The following is a 15,030-nucleotide window of genomic DNA, read 5'->3' on the forward strand; positions in this document are numbered from 1 at the left end:
GGTCGTCTGTTTCACTACATCGCTGGAAATGAAGGGGGACGTATGGTTCTGTTTAATCAGATTTCATGCTCTGCTGCCTCCGTCTTATGGCCTCTCTGCTAATTGATCAGGTTTTCAATTAAAGCCCTCCATCTTTGTTTTAATTCTTTGTTAAGGTTTTTATTCCACGGGATGATTTCTTGAGATCTGAGCTGCTCAACCCCTGAGATCTGACTCTTTATCTGCCCAATGTGCCATTACTTCACGTTGAGGAAACACCGTTCTCTTTTTCTCTTTGACTTCATACCATTTCTCGCGGTTGCATTTCTCCTTGGGCTGGTTTTGCCTACCACCTTCAGAATCTTTAAAATTTTGATTTATTCATTCAAGAGGGGATTAGTTTACTTCCCATGTTATCAGATATTAAAAAAAAAAAAAAAAAAACAACCGCTTTTGCGTTTTCAGCTGTCTTGTTCAGTAGCAATTAAGCAAATTGGAAGTACAGTTTCCTAAGCAGCAGCTAAAAAATGACTGTAGTTAATAAATGGCAGGCATGTGACATCCCCTTTTATGTATGGTGCTTCTTTTTGAGGTCTCTCTAATGAGCTGTAACACTACTTGATTACCAAACCCGTTCGTTGTTTCTATAGATCAGTTAAGATGCTAACACAACAGATGTATGTAGCACTGCCTCTCTCCGATTACACTGATTCCTCCCTTTCTTTCTTGATAAGCAAAGTCTCATCTCCAGAGCTGCAGGAAATCAAATCCACCTTGAAATTCACCAATGGATACTGTATGAAAATATAATAGTTATTAAAATCAATACATTTTTAAAAACCCAGGAAAATATGCTGACATGATCAGTGTAAATAAGCCTGGTCTTAGGAGGGCTTTGCTCATGGCACAATAATTCCTGATTTCAGAATGTGGAATTTTACCTTTAAGTCTAAATCTTTCAACGCTGCAGGAGAAATCCAGACAACATTGTTTCGTAGAAGTCTTTGTGATGCATGACAGGCTGTATTAAGGTTTACTGTTCAGAGGTTTGATAATATGAAATTCACAGTTTATGGTAATCTTCAAATAAAGTGTGAAAGCCCATAAGAGATATCTATATATCTATATCTTTTTTTTTTCCAACTTAAGATGCAAAGAGCAGGTGAACTTTCTTACCTTGGTTACCTGCTGCATTTTAAAGCAGAACTTTAAGAACTCGGATTGGGTCAGGGCTTTTTGCGCTGGTTCTGGGGCTTACTGTTAACCTACAAGTGGTGGTTTGTGGAACATCATGGTACTTTGCTTCTACAAATAGTTTTGAGGATTCCAAACCTAGTGATCATTTTAACAAGACTTGTTTATACTTCTACAGCTTCTTTTATTTCCATTCACTGCTTGGTAAAAATTTAGCTTGATGCATGGTTCAGAATGTCACAGAGCTTCTTTTTGTGGTTGTTTTTGAAGTAGAGTTGACACACAGTGCAACATTAATTTCTGGTGTACAACGCAGTGATTGGACAGCTCTATACTTCGTGCTGTGCTCACCCTAAAGGTATGTACCGCCTGTCACCATACAGCGCTGTGGCAATACCATTGACTGTATTCCTCACACTGACACTTTCATCCTCATGATTCATTCATCTCACAACTTGAAGCCTGTATGTCCCACTCCCTTCACCCATTTTGCCCTTCCCCCGACCTCTCTTCTGGCAACCACTGGTTTATTCTCTGTATTTGAGGGTCTGTTTCTGTTTTGTTTGTCAATTTGTTTTGTTTTCAGATTCCACAGAGGAGTGAAATCTTATGGTATTTATCTTTCTGGGTCTGACTTATTTCCCTTAGCATAATACCCTCTAGATCCATCTGTGTTGTCACAAACGGCAGGGTCTCATTCTTTTCCTTTTTTACGGCTTAGTTATATTCCACATTACCAAATCTTTATCAATTCATCTATCAATGAACACTTAAGTTGCTTCCATATCTTGGCTATTGTAAATAGTGCTTTGTGCACAGAGCAATTTTTAAAGACGGGTGTGTCTAGGATGCATGGAATATCATGCCCCTAGAAAACTGGAAAACTAAGAACTTCAACTTGTGAAATAATTTTTTATCACATTTGAGTATGCCAAATCAACAAAAACCCAAATGCAGGCAAATGTGCATTTAAGGATATTTTTTGGAAAGGGGCATAGAAACGTAATTAAGGAGGAAGTTATGTCATCTACTCTAAAACTTCCCTATATTTTAGGTAGATAAATGCTTGTAGAATTTAAAAAAACCTTAACTGAACATTTTATGAAGAGTACAACTTCCCATTTTACATGAATATTCTAGATTCTCCAGTTATAAAACTCCTCAACTGTCTCAGTGGCTGCTGGTCTTAACAAAAATCATTTTGTTTTAAAAATTTATGGTGATGTGCTGCGGTTGAACTATATACCATATCATAAACTCAAAACTGATGTTGTCTAAGAATGCACACTAACAGTTAAAAAGGCATTTCCCCCTACATTCCATAGTGTTCGGGCCCAACTTCCTACGTTTGGGGTGTAGAAATCACTTGGGGAGACCACACCCCTGCAGAAGCAGATTTAAGAATCAGCATTAGATCATGTCCTCTTCCTCCACACCATGTCATTCTGATGTGGCTAATTCCCATAAAGATCCTCAGAGCACATTGTGAGAAACAGTACAGCAGGTCAATACTCCAGCTTTTTGTACAGACCTTGAACTTTACCTGCTTGCTGGAAGATGTCAGAACCTCGTATGTTTTTGTTGATTTTTATGGATTACATGACCGAAACCTATTGAAAATTGTCTTTCTTTTTCATCATAGTTCAATTTTGTTCAACCTAAAATGGCAGTCTAACCTGTGTGTTTTGATTTGAAAAATTTCGAAGACAGAGGTCTTCTCTAATTTTTGGTTAAGTGATCCTGTCTTTGAGGGGTTAAATGATCTGTTTTCTGGGTTTAGGTGATTTCTTGCAATGATCTTTGTCAGGTCAAGTGTTATGCCTTGGCATGACCATACTTACTTTTTCGTTATTTAATCTCATTAAAGGAAAAATAACCTCTATAAGCCTTATTCAGCCTTAGCTATAACTTTGTTTCTACTCCTTTAAGGCAAGCTATTTTCCTTATGTGTTTAAATTTGAAATAAAGTGACAAGGTTGGAGATCAGTTGTATTAAACCTGCATTTGTGACATGGCCCCTTTACTTGGTATTCTCATGGTCGGTCAATGAAGCAGTGTTTATTTTCTTCAACGTCCATGGGAAGCGTTGGATTGTTGGAAGCCCAAATTTTTAACCAGAAGGTAGAAATAAGAGTAGTAGTTGACAGATGGTCTTGACTCGTGTCCACAGATAACGCAGAGTTGCATTTAGTAATAGAATTGCAGCTTCTTATTCCTGATAAAACTCCTGACTCTGCATGTGCAGTACATTCGTGTTATTATCCTGTGTTTCTCTACTGCTCTATACCGGTCAGCCTCACTGAAGAGTATGTTAGTATATGAGAAAATTGCTCTGTTCAGCCAAGTACGTGGACATTTACATCCTTCTGTGTTAGCTGAAGAGTGCCTCTTTCCTAGAATACTTTTTGGGCAGGACTACCCTTTAGAGAACTTTCCTTTCAAAATAGTCTCGCTGACTAATTGTATTCTTTTCAGAAGATTTTGGATTTGGGATCGCAGGACACTTTAAGCGAGAGGTTGGGAAAGAAGCCATTATGTATACTTTTTTAGAGGATACATATATTGTAAATTGAAATGCCTTTTTCAATCCTGGAATAATCAACCTGGCTTCTTTAGTTCTTACCCCAGGCATAGCAATAGAATCTCCAAATCCCAGACTGGCATTCATCTTCACAGTGGAAACTGGGCAAGACATAAATTTGAAAAAGGATATGATGCTTATTTTCTTAAGTTCTTCCCCAACGAAGGTATGCCTAAACCTTCATTTCCCTCTCTGCTGTTCCAACTCTTTGAACTTCTGTGAGAAAGGAAACTGTATATATTGTTGGGGAGAGCAAGACTAGGGGAGAAGGGAATGGAAGAACCAGATCAGCAGATCTGCCTGTTTAAGGATGGTGGTTTGTTTCCTCCTCTGGTTTCCTGAAGTGATTTGGGAGAAAGGCGTTGGTAAATAATAGCATCCATCAGAAGGGGTTTTTCATTTAGCAACTCAGGAAAAAGCAAAGAGATTCAAAGCTAAGTTGGCCTACATTCACCGTAGCAAGATCCAGTCCTCCTATACCACACTAGCCATGGCTCTAGAGTCGTAAGTGAGGTCAAGGCTATTATCCTTGTGGGTTTTGTGGGAACAGTGTCCTGGGGCAGGTCAGTTTATTTTGGCAGGCCTCATTTTCCTTATCTATACCAATGTACTAGCATGATCTACCTTTCAGGGTTCTTAGCCTAAAAAATCCAAGATTTTAAGTAGGGATTATTGTGTTTTTTTCTCCTTCTGGGGTTGGTATATGTTTCTCCAGAATATTTACTCTGAGAACCAAGGGTCAGCCCTAACGCAGGGTGCTTGTGTAAGCCTCAGGTGGTTCAGGAGGCAAGAAATCTTGTCCAAGTTTAATGGATGAGTGCTTCATGTATTTTCTGGTGATCATGGGGGATTTTCTGGGTTTTTTGTTTCTGTTTCAAACAGATTCTCAAAGGAGTTTATGATCCCAAACAATTGCCTTAAGGAAGAGAAGTGTAAGACAGACTCTACTTCTATGGGTCTGGAGAGAAGTTTGCAGACAGGGCTAGAGGGAGTGGGAGGAGGCTCACACATCCTACCCCATTTCTGGGATATACCAGCGATGAAAATAAGGACTTACAGGAAATATTATTATTTTAATGTAATTTTTAAAATATGTTATGCTAGAAAGTAAGAAAGTTTTTAAAACAAAACAAAAATAAAAATTTTGTTACCACATCACTACAAGCTGTTCTGATATAGTATAATCCCCATTTTACAGATGGGGAAACCAGGTCAAAGAAGTTACTGGAGATCATAAAGAAATACCAGAGGTGAGATACATGTTCTGATTTCAAAGCCTGTGTTCTTTCAACAGTATATGGTTGATGTGGAGGCAATTTCCACTTGCAAGCTCTCTAGAAATTGTACTTAAAAAAAAAATAAAGTCTTGTAGATATTGCGCCAAAGTTTTGTTCTCAGCGTTTTATTACATTACTTCTCATAGCATCCTTAAGGAGATAAAAGAGTAAACATTGACTTCTGTAGTTTGCAGATGAAAAGGCAAAGCTCTAAGATTTTTCTTCTTTTCACAATAAGAATTTCCAGACTCTGGGAGAAAATTCACCTTAACAGACTAACTTTTATTATTTTCTTCAATATACAATAGTCTGTGATAGATGTTATGGGCAATACAATGAAGAATGTATTAAGATTATTGCTCTCAGGGGTTTGGCTATGCATTTTCTATGCCTTCTTTCTTCTAAACCTTAATTAGGCAATGTATCCATCGTATAGGCATTTCATACTTAAAGTTTAATATATCTGAGCATCATCATATTTTTATAACCAAATATTAGACAAAAGATAACTGTGAAGTTTTTGAGTTTTACAAAAGATAAACAAATCCATAGTGAACAAATTAACTTTGTTAAAGATAAAATTAAATTGTATAAACCTGGATTTTTTTTGAATTATATATGTGCATTTGCACACATGTATAAGTTCAATTAAAATGTACATGTGTAGGGGCGCCTGGGTGGCTCAGTTGGTTGAGCGACTGCCTTGGGCTCAGGTCATGATCCCAGACTTCCAGGATCAAGTCCCACATCAGGGTCCCAGCTCTTTGGGGAGTCTGCTTCTCTCTCTGACCTTCTCCTCTCTCATGCTCTCTCTCACTCATTCTCTCTCAAATAAATAAATAAAATCTTTTTTAAAAAATGTACATGTGTATAAATTATGCATGTATGGCATTGCCAGGCCACATACTGAGGGCACTGTGCAAGTGTATGAATATGGGTATTTTACAAAGAGAAGGGGAAGATGGAAGCCCAAGTGGGTATTAAGTCAAAACCTTATTAGTTATTTACTATTGTGTAATAAGAAATTTGGCTGCCTCCAGCTTGAGAATTCTCAGTTGTCATAAAGTTGTCTTCTGGGACTGTAGTCTTACCTGAGTTAACTTAATTGACTTAACTAACAGCTTAACCCGTAGAAGATCTAATTCCAAGCTCACTCCCGTGGTTGTTTGCCAAATTCAGTTCCTCGCTGGTTGTGGGATGAGGTCCTCAGCTCCTCACTGGCAGTTGCCCAGAAACCTCCCTTGTTCCTTGATACTTGGTCTCTCCACAGGGAAGCTCACAGCGTGGTAGTTGACTTCCCACAGAGCGTGAGAGCAAGTGAATGGCCAACGAACTCTGTCTTTTTAGAACTTATTCCTGGAAGTGACATCCCTTCACTTCAGCCATATTGTTTTGTAGAATTTAGTCTTTAGAGTCAAGAGACACTCAAGGAAAGAACACGGAGCATGCATAACAGCAGGTGGGGATCTTGGGGAGTCATTCTAGGTAGATCATAGAGCATAATTTTTATGAGAAAATATTGAGAAACCCTGAAAGAAAATTGTCTTGGCCTAGGGATACCTGGGTTAGGGCGCAGGACTGGCTCTGTGGGCCCAGCTGATGGGTTGCATTCCAGATGTCTGGGTGGGATATGGGAGGTAATGCCTCTTTTTCGAAGTTGCAGTAAACAGAGTGACAGACATATCAGAGACTGGAGAGTTATTTACCAAACCCTTTTTCTCTTCTTCCTGGACGCACATCTTAGTCCATCTTTGCAAGTATTCTTTGCAGGTATGTGTGGACATATTGCCGAGTTCCAGAAAAAATAGTTCACAGAGAAGTTAGTAAACCCCATTCCAAAAACTCCCATGCACAGTCCTCCATATGTTTTTCCACTTCAGGCTGGATGGGATGGAGATAAACTCAAGGGGGAGCTTTGTGAGGCCTGTGCTCAATGCGGCAGGGCTCATTGCTATCTGAATACATGACTGGAGGAAGCCACTCACTGACAGAGAACATTCATTTGAAACTTATGTGAGAAAGGAAGAAACTTCTACCATGTTAGGCCACCAAGGATATAGAATTCATTGATTAGAGAAGCTAGCACTACTGTTGCTACAACAAGTGTCAGATATCAGGGCAGTGCCTGGGTGGCTCAGTCGGTTAAGTGTCTGCCTTTGGGTCAGGTCATGATTCCAGTCTCCCTGCTCAGGGGGAAGTCTGCTTCTCCATCTCCCTCAGCCTCTCCCCTGCCTTGTGCTCTCTCACTCAAAGAAGTAGAATCTTAAAAAAAAAAAAAAAAAAAGTCAGAGATGGGAAGTGGGAGCCCTGAACCAGTTAAACTCCAACAATGCAAAGACAAATCAGAAATGTTACAAAAATTGTTTATTCTTTAATCCAAAATACCTAGGACTGTTAGTTCTCAGCACATGGTGGGTTCTCTGTAATCTTGGTTAAATACTAGATGCTGACAAGTTAAATACAAGGGGAGTTGATACATGTAGGATTTAAGAGCTTTCAGAAGAAATTTGAGCTTAGAGGAATATCCTAAATAAAATTTCAGATGGTAGTATTTGTTTGCTCATTTTGCTGTTGTTAATGCATTGCCTGGACTCTCTAGTGTGGAATTCTAGAACTAATTAAACAGGTAAGAAAATGAAAGGCCCAACCTAGAAGCTTTAGAGTCAAGTATTAGATTTAAGAGCAAGGAGATTAGAGGCACTGACAACAACAATAAATTCAGTTTACTAAATACTTACCTTTTCATCTAGCTTTAATTATTGACCCAGGTATATTATAGCTATCTTAGTCCCCAAAACATATTAAAGTCTTTCGAGTCCTTTATAGATCACATACGATCTTGTAAATTCGTTTTGTAGTGTGTGTTTGTTCTGTCTTGTTTTTAACAGCTATATATTAAAGACCCATTATGTGCCAGGCATCGTGCCACGTGCGTAAAATAATGATATGGAAAAGATGTGGGCTGTGTCTTTGGGGCTTTCAGTCTCGCGAATTTAGGAAAAACAAAGATTATCTTTGCAATATGCTTTAGTGGGCAATATCTAAAACGCTAGCCTTCATTGCATAATGCTTGCAAAGAAAATATAGGTAGAATACGGCATATTGATGCTAGGGCCCAATGATTTTCCTCTTTGGCATTGTATCCCTTTATTCCCAGACTCTGTACATTCACGTGCACTAGATACTTCTTCCTTTTGCATTTTTCCCCCCCAGCGTATTTTCTTATACATTGTTCCATTTGGCTAGTGGCTAAAAAAGAAAGAAAGGAATACATGCCACATGCAGCAAGGCTTTCTGTGCTGTTTGGATAAAATGTGAGAGCTCTACAGTCAGCAGGATTTTGCTTCTCCTTCTGTGGCAAATGATCAATCTCAAGGGGCAAAAGATCTGGCTGGCAGCATGGGGTAGAGCAGGGCTACTGCATCTCTGGAGCCTGGAAAAGGAGAGGAGTAGATTGGGGGGTACTTAAGAGAGGAAGGCCTCTCTGAACTTAAACAAAGGTCTACGGGTTTGCAGAATCTTCACATCCTGCTGCTGAGGACCAAGGTTTAGTGGAGCAAAGGAAGACATGCCCAGTCTGAGGACGGTTTTTCTATCTTTATGCCAATTCTTCTTTTTTCTTGATGCTGCTGTTTCCTTCACCCCCCTCTCGCTAGCCCTGAGCTAATAGCTGGCGCCTTGAGCACTTAGCCAGGCCCACTTGGCTTTGCTTTTTAGCATTATCTCATTTTAGTAATACTCATTGCAACCTCGGGTGCACCGTCAAGGGGAGGGTGCTACTATCATCTTCATTGTGTCAAAGTGAGTGAATGTAAGTTCGACTGCGGCACATCTAGTAAATGATGCAGCAGTTTGACTCTGGAGACCTGCCTTCTGATAACCTTTCCTTCCGAATATTTTTCCATTCTTTTTCTTAAATTCCCACTCTCTATGAAAGTGGAGCATTGGACTTGCTCCAAAGAGCCATACTTTTCAAATCACCTGGTTATTTTGGTAACTTCATTGTTTTCTCTCTTCAAAAGTTAATTGTATTTGGGGCACCTGGGTGGCTCAGTGGGTTGGGGCCTCTGCCTTCAGCTCAGGTCATGATCTCAGAGTCCTGGGATGGAGCCCCGGCCCCATATTGGGCTCTCTGCTCTGTGGGGAGCCTGCTTCCTCCTCTCTCTCTCTGCCTGCCTCTCCGCCTACTTGTGATCTCTGTCTGTCAAATAAATAAATAAAATCTTAAAAAAAAAAAAAAAACGTAATTGTATTTAATTTGGAAAATACACACAAGCAAAAAAAAAAAGGACATGGAAATAACCCCTGTAGCTTATATCCACTGGGCTGCTCTTACATTGTAAAGACTCATATATATATGAAATGTTGTTAGAATTTGTTGTTTCTAGTTAGAGACACATAAGCTATTCAGTTAATGATTTTTGTTGAGTGAGTAGCATGGAGCACTGTTAGTGAATTGAGCTCTCCTGCCAGATTCCCTTCAGGTGGGGTAGATTTATATTGGATTTGCTCTCGTAGTTTTGGTTCAGGCCTGTTGATCCAGCATGATTATTAGCAGCATCCTTTTTGACTATCAAAATTTTCCCAGTTTAGATGATAAATCATATGATTATTTTGTTCATAGGCCACTGGCTAGCCAGTAAAGGACTGCCAACTTAAATTAGTCAGTAACAGATCCAAGCCATAGAAAAATAAGTGAAACTCCCCTACAAGATTCTCCCGTTTAGATTGATAGCGAGGAGACAATTAATTTTAAAAAATTCTACCCGAATAAATGATTTTTAAAAATTCTACCCGAATAAATGATTAGTAGAATAGAATTGGCTAGCCATTATTTGGAGAGGACATAGGAACAGGATATGGAAATGCACTTGGTTTTCAAGTATAGTAATATGTTTTTCAGAAGAATCACATGCTGGAACAAAAATGTACCCAAGTGATTTTTTAAAAACCGATATCCTACTGATTACATTTTAGGCTACAATACATTAAAAATAGAAACAAATAATGAGAATGGAATTAAAATGTGCCAAATGCATGAAAACTTAAGAAAAACTGTTCTTTAAAAGTGCCTAGGTCAGGGAAGAAATCCAGAATGTAATAACAAGAAAATGCAGTGAAAATATAAATACAATATATACATAAAAAGTATGGAATGCTGCCAAAATAGCACTTAGAAGAAAATTTATCACTCAGATTCCTCTGTTTGTATGGGAGAGAAGGGAAAAACAATGAATTAAGCCTTTGTTTAAAGTATTTAGGAGCAAAATAAACCAACATGCCAAAAAGGAAAAAAAAAAGTAGGAAAAAGTGATAAAAAATAGAAATATTTGGGAACAAAAAATGGAAAAGGGATCCAATTCACAATAAAGCAAACATTAAATACTTAGGAATAAATTCAAGAACTGAAAATGATGCATAAAATTACCAAGGTTTATTGGGAGAATACTGAAATAAATGGAGAGGCAAACTGTATTTCTGTATATGAAGACAATAATGTTTGAAATATGTCAGAAGTTCCCAACTTTCATTATAGCTTTGATATCATCTTAGTGAAAGCATCAACATGATTTTCTTTATAAACTGACAAAAAAAATTTCTAAGAATGCATCTGGGAGCATAAATAGGCTAGAATATCAAAGAGTTTTCTGAAAAAGAATTAAGGATTATTAACTCCCATGTGTTAAAATCCAGGGTAAAATGATAAAAATAAAAACAAGATTTCCTTCCTATGGAAATAAACTAAAATATCTAAATAAACTTTGGATATATAAGAATTTTAAGTGCTTAAACTTATGTTACAGAAAAAATAGAAAAAAATGACTATTGACTAGAATTTTGGAGTGGTCACTTTGTAAGCAGAGAAGAAAATATTAACATGGAAAAGCAGCCACAGATTATACTATAATTTTTAACTTCTCTGCAAAGAAAAGATTGCACCTAAGTTAAAAGAACAAATGCAGAAGCAGTTCCAGGAAAAATGGAAAAAACTTAAATTAGTATTATGTAAAGTGTTCATTTAATATTTTCAGAAAAATTTCAACACCATAGCAAATAATTACAGGATATTGTAAAGTAGTTACTTAGTTCAACAGACATTTATTGAACACCTAGGCTCTCAGGATACTTAGAAAAATATTATCACTGCCCTCAAGGAGCTTGCAGATGCTAACCACATAAGCATATGGCAAAGAAATGCAAATTAGAAGACTATTAAACCATTTTATACCTACTTAACTGGTGCAATTAAAACTAAATATAAATTCTTAGAATAGATGGTATTTTTAAAAGATTTTATTTATTTAAAAGAGAGAGCATGAGAGCGAGAGAGCGTGAGTGCATTAAGTGGGGAGGGGTGTGAGTGAGAGGGAAGCAAAGCAGACATGCAGACTTCCAGCTCATCCAAAAATGGAACCCCCCCACCCCGGCTACACACACACACCTGGGGCTTTATCTCAAGACTCTGAGATCATTACCTGAGCCAAAAGCAAGAGTCGGGGACTTAACTGACTGAGTCACCGGGGTATCCAGTAGTATAGGTGATTTTTAAAAACTAATTCATTGGGGCGCCTGGGTGGCTCAGTGGGTTAAGCCACTGCCTTTGGCTCAGGTCATGATCTCAGGGTCCTGGGATCGAGTCCTGCATCGGGCTCTCTGCTCAGTAGGGAGCCTGCTTCCCTCTCTCTCTCTCTCTCTGCCTGCCTCTCCATCTACTTGTGATTTCTCTCTGTCAAATAAATAAATAAAATCTTTAAAAAAAAAAAAAACTAATTCATTCACTTTGCATATTGATTATCAAAATCCATGTACATTTTGTACCTTCAAAATTTCATTGTAATCCATGTTGAAATATTCATAAATTTACATTAGCAAAAAGAAAACATCACTTATAACATCCAGAAATAACTATAGCTAATACTTTAGTGTATGTTCTCCTTAGCTTTTTTTCTATGAATAATTATTTACTAAAAAAGAATCATACAAAATATTGTTTGCAATCTCTTAATATTTATTATGTAGCATCAATGTGTTCCATATTAATAATATACTTCCAAATTATAATTTCCACTTATTTCATCAAATTCCATTGTGGAGATATATCATACTGTATTTTACTAATCCCCTTTTGTTGGCTTTCTGTTTGCAGTTTTCCACTGTTATCTAATTCACTCGTTTACTAGGTATGTATTGCATTAATTGATGTCTTAGGTTTTGTGGACAGAGTGATGGACACAGCAGACGTGGTACCTTTCCCCATGAGGGTTATATTTTGAATTGCTGTGCTGATCATGCTGTCCTCTGGGCTCCAACTTGAAGCATGCCAATGCAGGGATCTTAACCTATTGCTGTCTCTCCTGAAGGGGATGCTAAAGCCAGCTCCCATAACTACCTCTTACACCAGAAAGCTTATGCTCCCTAGCTGCACTCTTCCTGTAGACTAAGAGATCAGAAATGTTTTATCCTACATTAGATCCACCTGTCTTTTTACTCACCTAAGGCTGAAGCCTATAAATTTGGATTGCTTCCTATCTTTAGGAGACTGCTAAAACCAAATTCATCCTGCCTAACTTTTTGTCCTTGGTCATCACCCAAAATGTGTATTCTTGCACAAACTGATCCCTACATGTATTTCTCAAATGCTCAGTGGTGCCTTTCTTTTAACTCAATTTTTACCGCTCTGTATCCTCCCCAAATTTCTCAGTGTCCCATGAAATTCTCCCTGTGTTCAAGCAAGCTTATCTATATTCACAAACACTTCTTATTAAATTTTTCTTTCTTCTGAGGAAATTACTGCTAGCCTCTTACAGGCTGTTTATTTTCTCCAGTACCCAACTACCTTAAAGTTGGATGAGAAATTCGTGCTTGTAGGGTTATTGCTATACTTCTTTTATATTTTCTCTTATTTTTCCTCCCTTGGTAGTACTTCTAATTTTTAAAATTGTGTTTGTAAGTGAGTTCTTTGAAAAATATGCTCTTTGTGTGCATCAAATTTTAATATATTAAAATTACTGAAGAGGGACGTTACCAAGATGGCAGCATTGAAAAAGTTCCAATCATTGTCCCTCCACATAAACGCACAGCAACAATAATATTTGAGCCAAAATACCTTTCTGAGAACTCCGAGGACCAGTTAAGAATTTGTAACATCCCAGATAAGCACAATGAGAAAAAACAAAACAAAAACAGTGAAACGGTGAAACAGATAAAGAATGGCAGTTTCACTTTACCTTGTTTAGCTTTTCCCTGAAGCTGGTACCGTTGGGTGTCAAGGGACATCCATTGGCCTCAGATTTCTCCAGTGTGGGAAGGAGTGAGGGAAGCGTGTATTCAATATCCTCAGCCTTTGAGGATGCTGCCCCAGATATTTATTTCTGTATACAACCTTATAAAGACTGCTGAGAGAGAGGGCGTAGTTAGAATGCCTTAGGCTTCTAAGAACAAAGACAAAAGATGTGTGGCTCTCAGTAGCCAGCAGGGCTCTGTGGGTTTGCGAGAAGGCGCACAATTTTGAGACTTCTCTTTTAGGATATGAAAAAAGTGGAGCATGCCTCCACCCCTTGGCAGTCGGCCCAGATGCCAGGGAAAAGAGGGGAGCGACTCTTCAGCAGTCAGCGTGGTGCTGCTGGATTAGAGAGAAGGTGCACAATCCTGAGATTTCTCCATCAGAAAGAAGAAAAGTGATGGCTGCACCCACCTTTGGGGCATTTCAGTGTGCTTGCCTAGGGAAAGAAAGTGGTTAGTTTTCATTAAACAGCATGATTCTGTGGGATTAAGAGAAGCGGCACAGTCCTGAGATGTCTCTTCCAGAGGGGAGGGAGGCAGAGAAGTAGCGCTTGCACCCAACATCATTCAGGGTATTGTCCTCAAGAAAAGGCACAGGTGGCTGAGCAGCCAGCACAATTCTGAGAGAAAAAGGCACACAACCTAGAATCTTCCCCTGAAATAGGAAAGGAAATAGGTGGCGCTTACCATGAATACTCTGATATTTTAGATGTGGGAGAAAATATTTTTACATGATACATCTGATAAGAGGTGAAAATCCAAAATACGTATTTAAAAACTCATATAACTCAGTAAGGAAGAAAATCCAAAAATCTGGTTAAAAAATGGGCAGAGGAACTGAACAAACATATTTCCAAGGAAGACATGCAAATGACCAACAGGTCTATGAAAAGGTGCTCAACGTCACTCATCATCATGGAAATGCAAGTCAAAACCACAGTGAGATAACACCTCACAACTGTTATAATGGCCATTCTTAAAAAGTCAGGAGATGATTACTGTTGGCCAGGATGTGGAGAAAAGGGAATCTGGGTATTGTTGGTGGGAATGAAAATTAGTGCAGTCACTGTGGAAAAATAGAATGAAGGTTACTCAAAAATTAAAAATAGAACTACTGTATGACCAGCAGTTTCACTTCTGAGTATATATACCTGAAGGAAATGAAATCACTATCTCTAAAAAAAATGTATACCCCATGTTCATTGCAGCATTGTTGCCAATAGCCAAAACATGGAAACAACCTAAGTGTTCAGCAGTGAATGAATGGATAAAGAAAATGTTGAATGGATGTGTGTGTATATATATACATATATATGCCATTAAAAAAAAGAAATACTGCCATTAACAACTGCAGTGTTGGACCTTGAGGGCTAAGTGGAATAAGGCAGAGGACAAATTTTGTATGATCTTACTTTGTATGGAATCTTAAAAAAAAATAAAATCAAATCAAAGATAAAAGAAAAGACTAGTGGTTACCAGGAATATGGGGTGGGGAATGGGCAACATGTGGGAAGATGATCAAAAGGTACAAAATTCTGGTTATAAGTAAATTCTGCAGATCTAATGTATAACTTAGTGAATAAAGTTAACAATATTGTATCATGTATCAATGTATCATTGCTAAAAGAGTAAATTTTAGTGAATTTTAACTTAGTGAATAAAGTTAACAATATTGTATCATGTATCAATGTATCATTGCTAAAAGAGTAAATTTTA

This window comes from Mustela nigripes, chromosome 2 (genome assembly GCF_022355385.1).
Source record: "Mustela nigripes isolate SB6536 chromosome 2, MUSNIG.SB6536, whole genome shotgun sequence".
Lineage (NCBI taxonomy): Eukaryota > Metazoa > Chordata > Mammalia > Carnivora > Mustelidae > Mustela > Mustela nigripes.